Consider the following 20,511-nt stretch of genomic DNA (forward strand, 5'->3'; position numbering starts at 1 on the left):
AACAGGAAAATTATCCCATGGGAGCAGAGACTGTGAGAAGGAATATAGAGTAATAAAAATAAATATGTGGGTAAACATAGAATATGAATAATATTGTTTGTATTTTTTAAAATATATAACTTTAATAGCAAAATGGCAATAGGGAATAAATGGGGTAAAAAGGCTGTAAAATTTGTTCATTGTCATTGCAAGACAGGAGTAAAAAGATGTACTAGTCTTCATAAGTCAAGGATGCCTACTCCAATTTTTAGGGTATTTATAAAATAAGAAATAATCCAAAACTTACAAGCTAACTGAGGTAAAAAAATAAAGGAGATATAAAAGAACTCTAAGAAAAATAAGAGACAGAAATAAAGCGATAAGTAAAAGACAGAAAAGGGAACAAATATAAATTAAGTATTTAGATGGTAGATCTCAAACAAAATATGTTCTTAATTACATTTATGGTAAATTGACAAAAGGTTGAATTTAAAGCAGAGATTTTCAGATCAAATTATTTTTTCAGTCAAAGATATGCTTCTTTTCAATGACAAAACTGAAATAAAATTACACATAAACATTGAGATTAAATTGTGATGCATATACACAATGGACTATCACTCAGCTATAAAAAGGAGAACATTTGAGTCAGTTCTAATGAAATAGATGAAACTGGAGCCTCTTAAAAAGAGTGGTGTAAGTCCGAATGAGGAAGATAGATACTGTATATTAACACATATATATGAAATTTAGAAAGACAATAACAATGAGTCTACATGCAGGACAGCAAAGGAGACACAGATGTAAATAATAGACTTTTGGACTATGTGAAAGAAGGTGAAGGTGGGATGATTTGAGAGAATAGCACTGAAACATATATATGTAAAATAGACCATATGTAAAATAGATGGCCAGTGTAAGTCTGATGCATGAAGCAAGGCACTCAAAGCCAAGCGTCCCTGCGGCTGATTCATGTCAATGTAGAACAAAAACCACCACAAGATTGTAAAGTAATTTTCCTCCAATTAAAATTAATTAATTTTTAAAAACTATGAATTCAAAAAAAAAAGAAATCAATATCAAAAGATAATTGAGGAGCCTGTTTCTGTTCATGATGGCAGAGTATAAGGACATGGCCTCAGTAATTATCCTACAATTAAAATACATAGATTAATTAAAAAATAAAAAATCTAAAGAAAAAGTATAAAGAATGTACAGTGCAAAAACTGCACTAAAGACCTATTAAATCTATGGTAATGCCAAACATTAAGGCAGACAACTTTGATAGATATAAAGCTCAAATTCATGTCCATTGAGTCCGTGATGCCATCCAACCATCTTATCCTCGGTTGCCCTCTTCTTCCGCTGCCCTCAATTTTTTCCAGCAACATGCACATTTATGAAGAGTCCGTTCCTCCTATCAGGTGGCCCAAGTGTTGGAGTTCAGCTTCAGCATCAATCCTTCCCGTGAATATTCAGAGTTGATTTCCTTTAGGATTGACCTAAATAAAACTTCATTAAATTACAGGAGCATTATATACACCTGCATTCACAGTGGGACCTGCTTACATGCCTCTTTTAGTAATTGACAGAACTCTAAGATGAACAAATGAAAACTAAATAAACGTTCAACTGAACTCTCTGTACCCCTGACCTGGGTATAAAATGTCCTGCTCAAAAGTTCAGAATACATACTCCATACTCTTTCCAATCTAACACTCACTTATTTCTGTGAAAACTAACCATATGTGGAGTAATAAAGAATGTTTCAAAGATCTTAAAGAATTTAAACCATAGGGGGGATATTCTCTGACCAAAATAACTAAATTGCTTGACTAAACAATAAATATGTTTTAAAAAGACAGGAATATTTCAAAATGAAGAAAAATAAATCAATAAATTTCTAAATAACACATCAAGTAAAGAAGAAATTATAATGGAAAATATTTTCTGTGTATTAAAATTAAATTTATTGAAACACTAAATACATCGTCACTTGATGGCAAATAAATGGAGAAACAGTGGACACAGTGTCTGGCTTTATTTTTCTGAGCTCCAAAATCACTGCAGATGGTGATTGCAGCCATGAAATTAAAAGACGCTTACTCCTTGGAAGGAAAGTTATGACCAACCTAGACAGCATATTAAAAAGCAGAGACATTACTTTGCCAACAAAGGTCCGTCTAGTCAAGGCTATGGTTTTTCCAGTGGTCATGTATGGATGTGAGAGTTGGACTATAAAGAAAGCTGAGTGCTGAAGAATTGATGCCTTTGAACTGTGGTGTTGGAGAAGACTGTTGAGAGTCCCTTGGACTACAAGGAGATCCAACCAGTCCATCCTAAAGGAAATTGATCCTGAATATTCATTGGGAAGACTGATGCTGAAGCTGAAACTCCAATACTGGCCATCTGATGCAAAGAATTGACTCATCTGAAAAGAACCCGATGCTGGGAAAGAATGAGGGCAGGAGGAGAAGGGGACGGCAGAGGATGAGATGGTTGGATGGCATCACCGACTTGATTGACATGGGTTTGGGTGAACTCCGGGAGCTGGTGATAGACAGGGAGGCCTGGCTTGCTGTGGTTCATGGTGTCACAAAGAGTCAGACATGACTGAGCTACTGAACTGAACTGAACTGAACTGAACTGAACTGAAAAGCTGTGCTTAGAATGAAAGCAAGTTTAAATGTGTAATTTAAAAATAACAAACTTTTAAATCAAAGATCTGAGTATGCAAATCAAGAAGTTAAGAGCAATGAAAGCTAAGCCTAAAGAAAAATAACATAAAATAAATTAAGAAAAAGGCAAAAATTAACAATACTCAAAATCATTTTTAATAGAGAAAATAAAAATAGATAAAAGTTAATTATTTAAAATGAGTAGTAAAATTTATAAATGCCTGGAAAAACAAAGATAGTGAAAGAGAGGTATAAATGATCAAAATTGGACATAAAAATGGGACATTAGTAAAGATTGCACATATATTAAATTATAGCAAACATATTTAAATTTGAAAATGTAAACAAAGTGAAATAATTCCTAGAAAGAGATAACTTGTCAAACTGATAAAAGAAAAAAATGAAAACTTTCTCTTTTTAAAAGACTTGACTTCATAAATACGTAAATAACTTCTCACAAAGAAAACTTCAGGTTTGTGGAACTCCACTACTGAATATTACTAAATATTTAAGGAAGAAATAATTCCAAGCTTACAATAGTTAATTAATAATAAGTGGAAACAATTAATTAATTAATTCCAACTCCATTAATAAGTGAAAGCAATTCTCAGCATATTTAATTTGATTATAAAATCTGACAAGAACATTATTTAAAAAGTAATTGCAGATCAATAAATTTCATAAACATAAGTGGAAAAAGCCTAAACTAAGCATTAACAAAACAAAATTGGCAATGCATAAAAAATATACTGCTTTAATACCAGGGTATTATTTTAGCAACTAAAGATTGATTTATGTTTCAGAAGACAATAAAACCCAGTATATTACCAAAATGAATACAAAAGCTATATCATGCAACATTATATACCCAATTTCTTTCTTTTTAATTTTATTTTTCCAGTTTCTGTTTAACTTTCTGTTTCTATTTTTTTCCCTACCATTTTGTTTTCCCTTGTGATTCTAGAGCCAGTATGATCTTAAATTAGCCTAGATTGTGTGATAACTTAGGCAATGATTATGTCTAATATTGTTTAAAATGCATTAGCGACCTTTGGTTTCCATTGAAAATGAAACAGACAAGACACAAAAACCTCCCACACCACTAAGTTTAAGTAGTGATTCACTGCAAACCATATAGCCTGCAAAGCAACAGCAAAGCAGAAGTTATATGGCTCACAGGCATATATATATATTTTTTAATTTTGTACACTTTCTACACTCTGGATATTCACAACCAAAGGAGAAGAGTCTAAGGGTATGTAAACCAATTCAGTAAACCTTCTTCAGCTAGATTCTTTCAGATTCTATAATAGCCAGATCCACAACCCCTCAGGCAGACATCAGTAGCTGGTTACATGGCTCACCTAGGTACCTGGGGCTTTCTACCCTTTTCAGAGATGGCTGCAACTCATAATGAGGAAGACAGGACCTCAATCTAGTTATATTAGCTAAGGTTACCTGTTTTTTCTTCTCTCTCTCTTGTTTAATCGACTTAGCACCATCTTTATACAAATCAACTGTGCACACAAACACATCAAGAACTATGGAACTGTATGCATTAAATTTTGATACGACAACACAAAAGATCTAATAAATAGCTAAGATGATGCTGAATTGAAAGCATTCCAATGACATTTTTATTCCACACATGTTTGTGGAATCTAGGAGAAGTAGTGAAAATGGACCTATTTTTAGGGCAGGAATAGATGTGCAGACATAGAGAAAGAATGGGAGGACATGAGAGAGAAAGGGGAATGGGAAGAATTGAGAGAGTGGCCCTGGCATACATGTATTGTGTGTAAAACAGATGGTTCTGGGAAGCTGCTGTATAGCACAGGGAGCTCATCTCAGTGTTCCGTGATGACCCAGATGGGTGGGATGGAGTGGTGGGAGGGAGGTCCAGGACGGAGGGGGTATATGTATACATATAGCTGATTCACACTGCTGTACAGCAGATACTAACAAAACATTGTAAATCAGCTCTGTTGTTCAGTCATTAAATTGTGCCGGACTCTTTGTGACCCCATGGACTGCAGCAGGCCAGGCTTTCTTGTCCTTCACCAACTCCCAGAGCTTGCCCAAACTCATGTCCACTGAGTCAGTATTTCCATCCAACCATCTCATCCTCTGTGGTTCCCATTTCCTCATGCCTTCAATCTTTCCCAGCATCAGGCTCTTTTCCAGTGAGTTGGCTCTTCACATCAAGTGGCCAAAGTATTGAACCTTCAGCTTCAGCATCTGCCCTTCCAATGAATATTCAGGGTTTATTTCCTTTAGGATTGATACCCCAATAGAAATAAATAAAATGAGATGCAGAAATATTTTACATATTATGTAAATATGGACCTAAACTCATTCTGACTCACTATCTTACAAAGTTCACACACATATATTAGCTTTGCTTACCCCCTCCATCATTGCTGAAGCATGACACTTGACTTCTAAAACATAATTAATGCATTTAACTTAAAAATCACAATTACTTAGTGAAAAAAATCTGCTCATTTTCACTCATGCCTAAGACATGAGGAGACAAATTTCAGACATCTTAATTTTAATTAATAAGAATCTATTTATAAATTAAAAAAAAAAGAAAACTACTGCCAAGGACTTCATATAAATTTAAGAGTGTGTTGGCAGTTTTATTATAAACCCTAAGAGATTTATTGCAAAAATTCACTTAAGGCAGATTTTAGCTTTGAGAGAAACTATTACTTCTAAACATTACTCTGAAATATATCTGATTAATTTAAAAAGAGATCAGGAAGCTTCCAATAGAGAAAGGAGGATGGAAAAAAGAAAAACAATATTACTAAACTCTATATATTTAAAATTTTAAACCAAAGCACTTTACTGCACAGAAAAGCACAGTATTTTTTAAGGAATTTAGAAACTGTCATAGATACCCTCTATTATGCAATGAGTTATGCTAAAACATTGACTTCAAGAAATAGGACTTTGTGATATGAAAGAATATTGTTGGTCAGGAATGATTTAGCTGCACCCGTGTTCAGTTCCTATGGCAGATATTCAGGATACCACGGACTGAATGGCTCAGCTGGTTATGGAGCTAACCTGAGGAGTCCAGGCAGCTCCATTCACATGTGTGGTACCTTGGCAGGACTGAGTGGCAGAATGGGCTTTCCAAGCCCCCTTGTCTCTCTGTGAGTCTCAGGCAGCCTCACCCGGTCTCTAATGTGGGAACCACAGGTCTCTGATGGCAGGTCAGGGCTCTGTGAGCAAGTGCCTCAAGAAGCCGAGACAAAGGATTCAGAGCTTCTCATGACCCAGCCTTGGAAGTTCGTAAGCTCACTCCCACCATATTCTCTTGGCCAGGCAGGTCAAAAATGCCACCCCAGATTCAGGAAAAGAAACTTGCACTCCAACCTTGCAGAGGAATAGTAAATCATTGTGGGCATCCTCAACACAGACATTTTATTTTTATAAGTATAATTTTACATAACATTAGATCAGAAATCATGCACCTTGCACCTTGTCTTTTTTTTAAAAAATTTATTTATTGCCTTTATGATACATATCTTATTCAGTCAGTCAGTCAGTTCAGTCACTCAGTCATGTCCAACTCTGCGACCCCATGAACCCAGCACCCCAGGCCTCCCTGTCCGTCACCAAGTCCCGGAGTCCACCCAAACGCATGTCCATTGTGTTGGTGATGCCATCCAACCATCTCATCCTCTGTCGTCCCCTTATCCTCCTGCCCTCAATCTTTCCCAGCATCAAGGTCTTTTCCAATAAGTCAGCTCTTCGCATCAGGTGGCCAAAGGATTGGAGTTTCAGCTTCAACATTAGTCACTTCAGTGAACACCTAGGACTGATCTCCTTTAGGATAGTTTTGAAATTCCTTATCTATATAATTAAATGTCTGGATTAAGTATTGCAAGATGTCTTTGTAACTTTATTTTTATTATTTTTTCTTTTCTCACATTTTTATTTATGAAAGTGAAAGTGAAGTTGCTCAGTCGTGTCTGACTCTTTGCAACCCCATAGACTGTAGCGTACCAGGCTCCTCTGTCCATGGGATTTTCAAGGCAATAGTACTGGAGTGGATTGCTATTTCCTTCTCCAGGGGATCTTCCCAACCCAGGGCTCGAACCTGGGTCTCCCACATTGTAGACAGACGCTTTACTGTCTGAGCCACCAGGGAAGTCCTTTTTTATTTATGAGATACCTATATTCATGGTATAGTAAGAACAAAAATAAGCCCATTTAACAATGGTAGCAGAAAGATGTTCTGAAAAATGAGTCAGTGTCCCCAAACTCTACTATTTATTTTCCTTCAAAGAAAATAATGTTTTTTTTTTTAATAAAGAAGGTATATATCTTAATAGTGTGTGTTTTAAAAATAATTAATTGTATTTATTGATATTGTTTCAATATCAGTTCAATTCAGTTGCTCAGTCATGTCCATCTCTTTGCAACCCCATGGACTGCAGCACACCAGGCTTCCCTGTACATCCACCAACTCCCAGAGCTTGTGTAAATTCATGTCGATCGAGTTGGTGATGCCATCCAAGCATCTTGTCCTCTGTTGTCCCCTTTTCCTCCAGCCTTCAATCTTTCCCAGCATCAGAGTATTTTCCAGCGAGTCAGTTCTTTGCATCAGGTGGACAAAGTATTGTTTCAATATCAGTGACACAATTTTTTAAATTAATTTTTATTGGAGTATAATTGATTTATGATTTTATATTAGTTTGTGCTGTACTGCAAAGTGATCAGTTATGCATATACATATATCCACACTTTTTAGATTCTTTTCCCATATAGTCCATTACAGAGCATTGAGCAGATTCTCTGTGCTACACAGTAGGTTTATATTAGTCATCTATTTTATGTATAGTACTGTGTATGTTTCAATCCCAATCTCCAAAATTATCTCTCTTCCCCTTACCCACCAATAACCATATGTTTGTTTTCTACATTGTGACTCTATTTCTATTTTGAGGTCGTTTGTGCCATTTTTTTTAAGATTCTACCTATAAGCAATATCATATGATATTTGTAAATTTAACAGTGTGTCTTTAAATCACACATTTTTCATTTAATACATTAACAGATTTTTAATTCTCACTTTTGCACAGTCTCCTCCATATTGTTTATTATATTTTGACCTGAAATTTGCCTTAGAGACTGGTAGAATGTTAGCAGTGCAAAGAACTGTAAGGGTGAAACTTTACCTTGCTGGCAAGCTAAAAAGGTAGCCTGCCTTAGTTTCATGGATGCTATTACAGTAGAAAACAAGATAACATTTTGTCAAAGACAAAGGATTCTATCATTAATGGTACAGTGGGCAGCACAAACTTCACGTTCACCTAGTTGGTCTCCTAGTTGTTCTTGGTCCCCAGGTCCCACAGGATTCCCGGAGTTCCAGGTGAATTCCGTCCACAGCTAAGGAACATTGACCTCAGCGAACCCCAGACTTATCAGGAAGCTGGTAACAAACATGCCTAAACTTTGCTGGTTGGAAACATATTATATTAGCTTTAAAAAAAAAAAAATCTATCCTCTACCATGAAGGAAGAAGCTAATTCTATCTTCTAAGAGGTACATTATACAAATATTACTGGAAAGACAATTATAGTAAGCTCTTAATGCCTTTGCTCAGAAGATGCACAGAGATGTGAGAGCTCCATGGAGAACTATGTCCTCACAGCAAGAGGATAAAAATGTTGTGATGGTAACTTGGAAGAAAAAGAGAATCTCACAAGGTTCTTATTTTCACAAGTACCTCTGAACCAAACATGTACCATTTTTAGAAATCAACCCATACTCTTCAGGATGGAAGCTTGGAAGTAAAAGAATACAAAATCTTTAGCATTTTGATGCATATAGAAGTCTTAAGTGTTTATAAAATGAACAAGATAAAGGAAAGAATCTCTGAAATAAATGAAATCTCAAAGAGGTAGAAGTATAACTGCTTACTCATGAGGTATTTTATAGAATTTTCCATTTTCTAATTAAATATTTATATAAGCAATATTACTGTGTATTGATATTGCATTCTCCCTGGAAATGTGTCCTTATGGTGGTTCCCAAATAATGTGACATCTGCTCCCTTTAAGAATGAGGAGGTGGGAGAATTGCAATAAAAGTTACATCAAAAATCACTGAGGGATGAAAAGTACATGAGTTAGTATTAAGGATGCTTCTATATCCAATGGATGTTGTGATATTTAATGTCTTCATATTATTTTAGTAAGTGTATCATTAAGGTATAGTATTGGAAAAGCTAATATCAAGGAACACATCATTTCTTGACCTCTGTTCAAGACATTCCCATCAATATATTTCAAGGAAGGTCATTTTTTATGTTTGATCTCATGAGATAGTTTGTCATCCAAAATGCTAAAATGGGGAGATGTTTAAAGATAGAAATGATTTACTACACAGGGCTATTTTAAAAAATCCAAATGTAAATTATATTCTCTCATGAGATTAAATATTTTGTTTAAAAAGGCAAAATATTTTACTTTTAAAGAACAATAAAGCTGTGTTAGTGAAAGTGAAGTCGTTCGGTCATGTCCAACTCTGTGACCCCCTGGACTGTAGCCTACCAGGCTTCTCCGTCCATAGGATTCTCCAGGCAAGAATACTAGAGTGGGTTACCATTTCCTTCTCCAGGGGATCTTCCTGACCCAGGGATCGAACCTGGGTCTCCCGCATTGTAGGCAGATGCTTTAACCTCTGAGTCACCAGGGAAGCCCAGAACTGAGTTAGTACCTGAGAAATGCAAGTGTAATATATCAAAGTAATAAAAGCCCTTGTCTGAGTTATAAATATGTACGTTTTCCAGTAACCTAAAGATCTGATTCCAGACAAAGTGACTAATATTTTCTCAAATATATGTATATTTCTATCCTGAGATTCCCGTCTTCTGTTTAGTTAATGACCATGGATACACTTCACAACTATTATAAATCTACTACATAGATCTTAGTCATCGCTAAAGTTCTAAGCATAGAAATACATTTTTTTTTAATCAACAGGGATAATGTTTTCCTGAAGCAGAAAACGTGAGTGATTATACCAAATTCCCTCAGTGTTTCCAAAATGGCCTGCTAAAGCCCTTCATTCAAACCACAAGGCAGATAATCAATACAAGCTTTGCTCTATCTGTTGCTTCTCTAAAATTCTAGCTCCGAATTGAAAGTTTGCTATCAAAGTAAATGACTTTTTCACATTGCCATTAGTTTAGGAGCCATCTTTATTTTAATCTGCCAAAATAATGTTTTATTACTAAAGTTAATTCTCTAACTTCCTGCATGAGTTTTTTTAATTGTCCGCTTACTTGAATGCATAATCACATAAAGATTCTTCTGGGAACATGTGGCACCACACGCATTAAACATCTAAGTACCTGCCCCACATCTTCAGGAGACTTGATCTCTAGCTGAAGTGACTCTATGTTTAGGTGTGAGCTAAGTCAGTTCAGTCATGTCTGATTCTTTGCATCCCCTTGGACTGTAGCCAGCCGTCCAGGCTCCCCTGTCCATGGGATTCTCCAGGCAAGAAAACTCGAGTGGGTTGCCATGCTCTCCTTCGGGGCTCTTCACCTATAGTTGTTTTCTATATCATTTACAGCGATCCTTCCAGGGAATAAGTGACGTTCCTTGGATTCAGTAACTTGCAGTTTTGAGGACTTGGTTTCCTTTCTGTTACCTGCTTTGTTCATTCTCATCTTCCCTGTGCTCTGGACAGGGACTGGTAACAATGAAGATCAGCAGCCAAGGGGAATTGTCACTTGAGACAGGACTTACCTGCCGCAGAATGTGCATCAGGGTTCACTCACAGCCCATGAACAGAGAGTGGGGCAGCTTCAAGACTGAGTAAATTGAGGCCATTGTCATTCTTTGGGCAATTAGCTACATTTGCATATGTTGTGTTCTTTCCTTGGCATGTTATACTCAGGAAAACTTGCCAATTACCTAAGCAGAATCAAGCCACAGTGGCAGTTCTGATCAGGAGCTTGGATACTTAGTAGAGATTAAATGATAATTGTTATTATTGCCATCCCCCCAAAATGTCTGCTTTGTGGAATGTAGGCTGTTAACATCTGCTATGTGAATAGATATGATTTTTTCCAAATAGTCTGAAACTTTGATGTGTTGATACAGTGAAAATATAAAAATTATATCCTAAATCAGGGAAGGAAGGGGATACAGAAATAGGAGAAACAATTAAAGGTTGGTACAGCATCAAGACAGAGTCCTGGTTTCTACTCAAAGAAATATGCATAACAATGTCTTTGAGTTTTTCTACAGAACTGGAGCCCCCACCCAGGTGGAGGATGGTAACTTCAGGCTGAAGACGAGATTCCTGGAGCACAGCTCTGTTGCCTCACCACCAACCAATCAAAAAGGGTCACAAACCCTGCAACCCTCACCCCAAATGTTGCCATCTGTTTCTGGGGACCAGAGATGACCATCCTGTTAGTTCTCCTGTTTGGCCCCTGTCTATTTCATCTCTGAGAGGGACCAGCAGTTTCAAACTAAATTGCTATTATTATAAGGGTGAATGCTGGTTTCAGGCAAAAAAATACCTTGACTTAGATCTGGTTGAGAGAGACTTCTGCTCTGCTAGGCAGGCCTACGCCCATGCACAGCAGGAAGAAGTTACAGAAGAAAGAGACTTCCGCCCCAATTCCCAAGAAGTATCGTGAGTATGAAGTCTCTCAGGGGGGAGTTGATAAGGGAGGCACACTGATTGAAACCGCCCACCCTGGCCAGGCACCATAGTAACCATTTGCATAAGTTGTTTTATGACAGGAGATCCTGATAAGGAATATGGAACTAATAAGCCACCACCAACTGGAAAGGAAAAGTGAAAGTGAAGTCACTCAGTCGTGTCCGACTCTTTGGGACCCTGTGGACTATAGCCCAACAGGCTCCTCAGTCCATGGGATTCTCCAGGCAAGAATACTGGAGTGGGTTGCCATTTCCTTCTCCAGGGGATCTTCCTGACCCAGGGATCGAGCCCACGTCTCCGGCATTGGAGACAGACGCTTTAACCTCTGAGCCACCAGGGAACGGGAAAGGTCGAAAGGAGACACTGCGTGTCTGTCTACTTCTCAGAACCCCTCTCGCTAGCATCCATCTTGGCTGAGCAATGTGTGCACCACCAGGAAAGACTCCGAATTAGAATGATTGGCCAAAGACCACCCGGAAACTAATCCCATCACGGTAAAACCCGAGACTGTGACCCACGTGGCAGAGCAGTTCTCCTGGGATCCCTTACCCTACTGCTCTCCACCCGGGTGCCCTTTCCCAATAAAATCTCTTGCTTTGTCAGCAAAAAAAAAAAAAAATTATATCCTAAGGCCTAAAATATTTCTTGTTACTAAATTGCAACTTTGAAGGTGATCAAGTTATATTTCATGGTATAATGTTTTGAATCTGGTTAATTCACATAAGCTGCTTGTGCCCAGTCACTCAGTTGTGTCCAACTCTTTGTGACCCCATGGACTGTAGCTCACTAGGCTCCTCTGTCCATGGAACTCTCCAGGAAACAATACTGGAGTGGGTTGCCATTTCCTTCTCCATGGAAACTTCCCGACCCAGGTATCAAACCCGAGTCTCTGGAGTCTCCTGAACTGGCAGGATAATTCTTTAATACTTCACCCCTGCCACCCCAGAAAGCCTTCACAAAAGCCATAAAAAAGCTCAAATTATTTTAAGGAAATACTTACAGGGCTGGCTGCATGGGCTACTGACCAGTGCAGTAATACTCTGCCTAACCTGGAAGGACCATCTGCCTGGGGTTTAATGGTCAGTGACCATCACCTTGAAAATGTTAATAGTTTTATCTTAATTTTATTATTTTACTATTTACTTTCCACTTTTATTGTTATAATTGCCATAAAATTGTATTAGTCTAACAATGATTTGAAATATACATATATTGCAAAATGATTACCACAGTAAGTTCAGTTAACATCTATCACCTCAGTTCAGTTCAGTCGCTCAGTTGTGTCCGACTCTTTGCGACCCCATAAATCGCAGCACGCCAGGCCTCTCTGTCCATCACCAACTCCCGGAGTTCACTCAGACTCATGTCCATCAAGTCAGTGATGCCATCCAGCCATCTCATCCTCGGTCGTCCCCTTCTCCTCCTGCCCCTAATCCCTCCCAGCATCAGAGTCTTTTCCAGTGAGTCAACTCTTCACATGAGGTGGCCAAAGTACTGGAGTTTCAGCCTTAGCATCATTCCTTCCAAAGAAATCCCAGGGCTGAGCTCCTTCAGAATGGACTGGTTGGATCTCCTTGCAGTCCAAGGGACTCTCAAGAGTCTTCTCCAACACCACAGTTCAAAAGCATCAATTCTTCAGCACTCAGCTTTCTTCACAGTCCAGCTCTCACATCCATACATGACCGCTGGAAAAACTATAACCTTGACTAGACGGACGTTTGTTGGAAAAGTAATGTCTCTGCTTTTCAATATGCTGTCTAGGTTGGTCATAACTTTTCTTCCAAAGAGTAAGTGTCATTTAACTTCATGGCTGCAATCACCATCTGCAGTGATTTTGGAGCCCCCCAAAATAAAGTCTGACACTGTTTCCACTGTTTCCCCATCTATTTTCCATGAAATGATCGAACCAGATGCCATGATCTTCATTTTCTGAATGTTGAGCTTTAAGCCAACTTTTTCACTCTCCACTTTCACTTTCATCAAGAGGCTTTTTAGTTCCTCTTCACTTTCTGCCATAAGGGTGGTGTCATCTGCATATTTGAAGTTATTGATATTTCTCCCGGCAATCTTGATTCCAGCTTGTGCTTCTTTCAGCCCACTGTTTCTCATGATGTACTCTGCATATAAGTTAAATAAGCAGGGTGACAATATACAGCCTTGACATATTCCTTTTCCTATTTGGAACCAGTCTATTGTTCCATGTCCAGTCTAACTGTTGCTTCCTGACCTGCATATAGGTTTCTCAAGAGGTAGGCCAGGTGGTCTGGTATCCCCATCTCTTTCAGAATTTTCCACAGTTTATTGTGATCCACACAGTCAAAGGCTTTGGCATAGTCAATACAGCAGAAATAGATGCTTTTCTGGAACTCTCTTGGTTTTTCAATGATCCAGCAGATGTTGGCAATTTGTTTGCAAGTTTTTATTTTTTAATTTATTTTTATTTCTATAATAATTTAAAAAACTACACTCTTAGCAGGTTTTGCTGGATTCCCTGTTGACTCAGATGGTAAAGAATCTGCCTGCAGTGAGAGATACCCAGTCCCTCGTCAGGAAGATCCCCTGAGTAGAAAATGGCAACCCACTCCAATATTCTTGCCTGGAAAATCCAATGAACAGAGGAGCCTAGTGGGTTATCGTCCATGGGGTCACAAAGATTTGGACATGACTGAATGACTAACACTTTCACTCTTCACTTTTTAGCAACTTTCCAATACACAATACAGGAGTGTTGATTAAAGTCATTGTGTTGTTATTATATCTCCAGAACTTATTTATCTTACAACTGAAAGTTTGTACATTTGTTCTGTGAATGAGATGGGATGAAACAGGAGGACTAACCCTGGGCTTGGAGATTTACCCGAGTCTCTCTGCCTCCTAGGAAAGGTTTTCAGACCCTCGCTTGCCCGTCTCCTAGCCTTCAGCACTTGGCCTCTTCCCCTGAACCTATGCATGACTGCTGTAGCCTTATGTACTTGGCAGGGAATCTGCCAAGGATGTTTGTGGTGGGTGAGCTGAGATGTAGGAACCCCGCGCAGCTGAGATTGGCAAAGGGTGGTAGTTGTTCCTGCAAACCATGTCTTCAGGGTCTGCACTCTCCCTGCAACCATCTCTATGCACAAAGGAAGCACTAGTATATTATGGAATTTCTATTATGTAGAAATACTATATGTCAGGGAGAGACCATAAAATGCAAGAAAAAGTTATATTTCAATGGCATGTTTATTTTTTTCTGCTTTTTGTACAAGGGTCTACGTTTTTGAGCCATGAAAATCATTCAACCTCATTTGCTCTACATTTTTAAAAATAAATCCAAGAATTCCTCCCCCCCCCCAAACTTTAGCTATTAATAAGCTAGACTTTACTCACATCCGTCTAAGAGAAAACAAAAGTGTATGACATGCATTTGTATAACATGGATTTGCTTTATTTGTGATGGGATAAGGAAAGTAAGTTGAGAGTAGAATTAGAGAAAGATGTAAAGAAATTCTGTGCTCATTCCTTGAATGGGGAACTAAAACTAAATGCCAATTCCAACTACTTTGACTGTTCAAATAGATGCCTCCATCTAAACAAAAGTAGACAGACAGAGTCTGTTGTTCCACGTATTTACAAATGAGTATCTGCTTGCTGGATAGACTCTTTCCTCAGAAAACAAGATCATTAATTAATATAGATATCATGAGCTTACAATTTAAATTTAGGGAGCATTTCTCGAAGAATTTTTTTAAATGGTCTATTACATGTTTTTTCATTAGGTATGTGGTCTCTCCTCAACAGTGGTTCAACTTATGATATTTTGACATTACACTTGTTTGAAAGTGGTATGCATTCAGGAGAAATTGTGCTTCATATTTTAAATTTGGGTCTTTTCTGGGCCAGCGATGTGCATACCTATCTTCTCTCCTGAGGCTGGGTCCTGGGCAGCCACACCATCACCAGGGTGAACAAAGATACATTTGCAAACTGTCTGCACCCAGACAGCCCAGCCCTTCTGTTTTTCATTGTCAATATAGTATTCAGTGGGGCTTCCTAGGTGGTTCAGGGTTAAAGAAACTGCCTGCCAATGCAGAAAATGTGGGTTCAATCCCCGGGTCGGGAAGATGCTCTGGAGGAGGAAATGGCAGCCCACTCCAGTATTCTTGCTTGAATACTGGAGAGAGGAGCCTTGCTGGATATAGTCCATGGGGTCACAAAGAGTCAGTTTCTACTGAGCGACTGAGCACGCATGCAGGCACAGTATTCAGTAAATTACATGAGATGTATTCAGCTCTTTATTCTAAACTAGGCTTTGTGTCAGATGATCTTGTCCAGCTATGGGCTAATGTTAAGTTTTCTGAGCACATTGAAGCTCGGCTGTGCTAAACTCTGATGCTCTGTGGGTGAGGAACATTCAGTGCATTTTTGACTTATGATTCTTTCCTGTTTATAGTGGGTTTATGAGACATAATCTCATTGAAAATGGAGGAAGATCTGCGATGAGTTTTTGTCAGACATTTGAATGACACTGAGGATGCTCTGCCCTCCTTCTGGCCCGAGCCTTGTGACGGGCAGGCTTGATACTTACTCTGCACTACGCTCTTCCACTGGAGTGATCCCTGGGCACAGAAAAGAACGCTTTTTACAAAACAAATGCACACACTCATCTCCTCAACCAACACACTATTAAATAAAGAGGTGTAACATTTTGCTCTGGTATAACGATTTTATTTATATTGCATGTTTTAAAACCCCAGCTGAATATAATATAATTTTAGTAGCTCATTTCTCCTGAGGCATCAACACCATCCATCACTCCCGCTGCCATCTGGTATGTCTGAACCATCGTGATCAGCAGTTTATGTGAAAATTAAAGCATTCATTTGGTCTCTCTTCAACAATGTTCTGAGGTCAGGGACAATATTATTAGCAGCAGTGACGATGCATTTTTATCACACACTTGAGAAACATCCATTCAACATATTTTATGACTTTCTAGGTTAAAACTAGCCAAGCTTTTCTTTACTTGCACTGACCCAACATGGGGGTCATTCTGTATAATAACTATCTAAGAATCATTCCCTCTCTGTATTGTGTTTATAAAGCTGCATTCAGGTAAAAGCTTAGCAGCAACAATTACAATTTTCTCATTCTTTCTTTCTCTCCATATATGAATGAAATATGTATAAATATATAGCTAAATAACAAATCACACACATACTTTACTGTATATATACATATACTTTGTCATATGTTAATATTTTTATTTGTTGTATATTTATATCAATCTACCTATCAGTAGTTTGTTTTTAGTCCCTGTTAAAAAGTGCATAAGTTGGAACTCGTCTGGTAGTCCAGTGGTTGACGTCACCTTCCAGTGCAGTGGTGTGGGTTTGATCTCTGGTCGGGGAGCAAGATCCCACATGCCTCATGGCCAAAACATCAAAACATAAAATGGAAACAATATTGTAACAAATTCAGTAAAGATTTTAAGAAACACAAGTCATGAGACTAGAAAATGTATTAATCCTTTCCTGGGCAAAATGAACCGTTTTTCTACATGATAGAGAGTAATTTCTTTAACAAACATATCCTTCCTATGTTATTTGGTGGCATGTCTACAACACCTTGCCCTTTGAGGATACATTTGCATGTCTACAACCAAAGATGTAAGGAACACTTATCTAGCCTTTGCAAAATGTTACACCAGAGACATTTCCAGGTTTGGAGAGACTGTTTCTTGCCCATCAGGGGGGGTCATGACAAAAAGAGTAAAACACACTTTCTAAAATAATGATAAAAAGATGACAATTATTCTTTTCCAGAGATGAATATTCACAAAAGTGACAAGAAAGCACGCGATGTCTTCTTTTGGTTATTCACCCTTAGTCTTCTGGTTTCTCTTTCCTATCTTCACTGTCACACACAACATACACACTTGGTAGTACACAAACATACACACAAATGCATACACAGAGTACAGCAACCCCAGCCATGATACAAAGAGCAGGCTCATTAGAACAAAGATGTTGCTACCATAACAAATACAGAATTTTTCACGGAAACAAAGCCCAAATATTCTTTGTGTATAAAAAGCAGTAATTTAGAACCATGTATATATTGAAACACAATGCTCGGAAAATTTCAGAGATGCAATAAGTCTCCTTGAAAGTATCGAGAAAGGGAAAATATATTTTATAAATATAAAAATATTATAAAGATATTCCATTCAATTCAGTTCAGTCAGTTGTGTCTGGCATATTTTTCCTAATATATTCATTTTTAATATCAGAAAAGGTTCATTTCTAATATGAATGAATGCATTAGAAACAAATATGTATATTTGAAACAAGTATTAGAAACAAATTTATATATATATATATATATATATATATATTCAGTTATATATCCACACATATATGAATACTTGGAGAAGGAAATGGCAACCAGTCCAGTGTTCTTGCCTGGAGAATCCCAGGGACAGAGGAGCCTGGTGGGCTGTAGTCTACGGGGTCACACAGAATCAGACACAACTGAAGCAACTTAGCAGCAGCAGCAACATATGTATACTAATGCTTACTCTGAAAATAATAAATCACAAATATTTTCTCCTATGTTCCTTTAAAATTTTATAGCTCTATATTTAGATCTGTTATTGTTTCTGTTCTAATTTTTGTATGAGATTTAATGTTTTGTTCAAGATTTTGTTTGGTTTGGTTTGAGTTTCTGCTTTTATTGTTTCAACACAATCTATCAAAAATACTAAGCTTCCCTCACTGAGCTGATTTTGTGGTTTTGTAATTGATTTTTGGAGAGGTTTCTTTTTTTTATCTTATCATGAACAGGTGTCAGATTTTGCTAAATGCATTTTCTATATAAATAATGACCACTGAGTATCTATCTTTAGGATCATGTGTTGGTAGATTATATTGATTTACTTTTGGATATTGAGCAAGTTGCATTCTTGGAACTAAGTCCACCTAGTCCTGATGTGTTTGTTTTTTATGTAATGCTGGTGTTGATTTCCTAGTATTTTGCTGGAGGTTTTTGGAGCTTTGATCTTAAAGGACATAGACAATAGTTTTCTCTTTTGTGTATACTGTATTTCTATGATTTTGCTATCAGAGTAATTCTGGCTTCATAAGATGGGTTGAAAAGTGTTTTCTCTTTTACTCTATCCTGGAAGAAATCTTATAGAATTGATTCTAACTTTTCTATAACTATTTGGTGGAACTTGCCAATGAAATAGTCTGATACTAAGGACTTCTTTTATGAAGGCATTTAATTATTAAGTCCATTGTTTCAATGAATTTAAGACAATGCAAATTATTTCATCTTGAATGAGTTGTAATAGTTTATGGTTTTCAAACAATGGTTTGATTTCAGCTATGTTGTTGATTTTCTTTTTTTCTAGTTGTTTTATTCCCTTATCCTTTCAATGTCTAACTGGTCTATACTGATAGCCTCTTTTCCATTCTGATGTTGGTAATTTGTTTATTCGCTGTTTTCTTCATCAGCATCAATTCGATTGCTCTTTTCAAAGAACCAGCTTTCAGTTGGATTGATTTTCTCTTTCAGTTTTCCGTTCTTAATTTTATCAATTTCTGTTCTTATTTCTGTTATTTTCTTACTTCTGCTCACTTTTAATTTATTTAGTTAATGAGGGAGAAACTTAGGTAATTGAGTTGACATCTGCTTCTTTTCTAATACAGTAAATCCCCTACATAAGAACAGGTTCTGTTCTGAGAGCACTTTCAAAAGTCCAGTTTGTTGTAAGCCCATCATAGTTAGCCCAGGTACCCAACTAACACAGTCAGCTGTATAATACGGTACTGTCAGAGGCTTAAAATACTTTTCACAAACATAACACACAAAGAGAAAAATTTTTTAAAAAAGAAAACATTTTAAATCTTACAACTCAGTACTTAGAAAGTACAATATTACAGTATAATAGCTGGCACACAGGGACTGGCATCAAGTGAACAGGCAAGAAGCGTTACTGGCTGGAGAAGGGAGAGGAGGTGGGAGACGGTAGAACTGAAGGATTGTCAGCAGTGGGAGATGGAGGGTAAGCTTCAATTTCACTCACACCTAATGTTGATAGTACAGTTCTAGTTCCTTGCTGGATTCAGTTCAACCTGTGCTTAGTTGCTCAGTCATGTCCAGTTCTTGGAGCCCTGTGGTATGCAGCCCACCAGGATCTTCTATCCATGGGATTCTCCAGGCAAGAATACTGGAATGGGTTGCCATGCCCTCCTCCAGGAGATCTTCTCAACCCAGTGATCAAACCCAGGTTTCCCTCACTGCAGGTGCATTATTCACTTTCTGAGCCATGAAGGAAGCCCTCAGTTCTGTCTACCCTCTCAAAAAAAAAAAAAAATCCTGTGGAGTCTGGCAGTGGCTTTTTCCTCTCACTATGGATGACACAGTAGCATTGTGTTCTGAACAGCTGCTGCACTCTCCATTACCATGCTGCGTTCCGGTCCTGTGTCTCAGAAGCCAACAATGCCTCCTCACATAAAGGATATCCCCTCATCGTCTCCTGTCTCATGACTCTCTTCACTTCTTCAGTTACTTCTTCTTCCTCTTGTCTCCATGAGGAGTTCCCTCCTCTCTGTAGGCCCATTCCCGTCTTGGAAGTCCTCACTAAGGTCCATCCTTGCAGCTTTGGTAAGATGCATTTACCCACAACAGGCCAGTGCAGTGAAGTCATCCATGGACCTCTACAGTTGTCAAGTAAAAAGAGCTGACTTTAGCCAAAAGTCAGCATTAAATTTGACTTTATTATAAATGCATACTTTAGTTCCTAGGAGAAGGAAATCACATGTAAAATTATGAGATTATAAGATATTTCAGATCAGCTAAATATCTAACATATTCTATGAATGACCTTATAACACTATATATTTGATGAAAGGCGATATCCAGGAATAACCTTATAATACTATATACTAGATGAAAGGAGATATCCAGGAATATATTGAACTGTGTGAGATAATCAAATAGAATAAATAATAGGATCAAAAGACTGAAGAGTATCTGATAAAAAGGCAGACTCATCACCTCAGAAGGAAATAAGTCAACAATTTTGCAGAGCTTGGGAAGAACACAAATTACTCTCCGTGTTTTTTTATGTGAACTTCATTTCACTGTGATGCTAGAAATCGATCCATGG

Source organism: Oryx dammah, unplaced genomic scaffold (assembly GCF_014754425.2).
Source record: "Oryx dammah isolate SB20612 unplaced genomic scaffold, SCBI_Odam_1.1 HiC_scaffold_1, whole genome shotgun sequence".
NCBI classification, from domain to species: Eukaryota; Metazoa; Chordata; class Mammalia; order Artiodactyla; family Bovidae; genus Oryx; species Oryx dammah.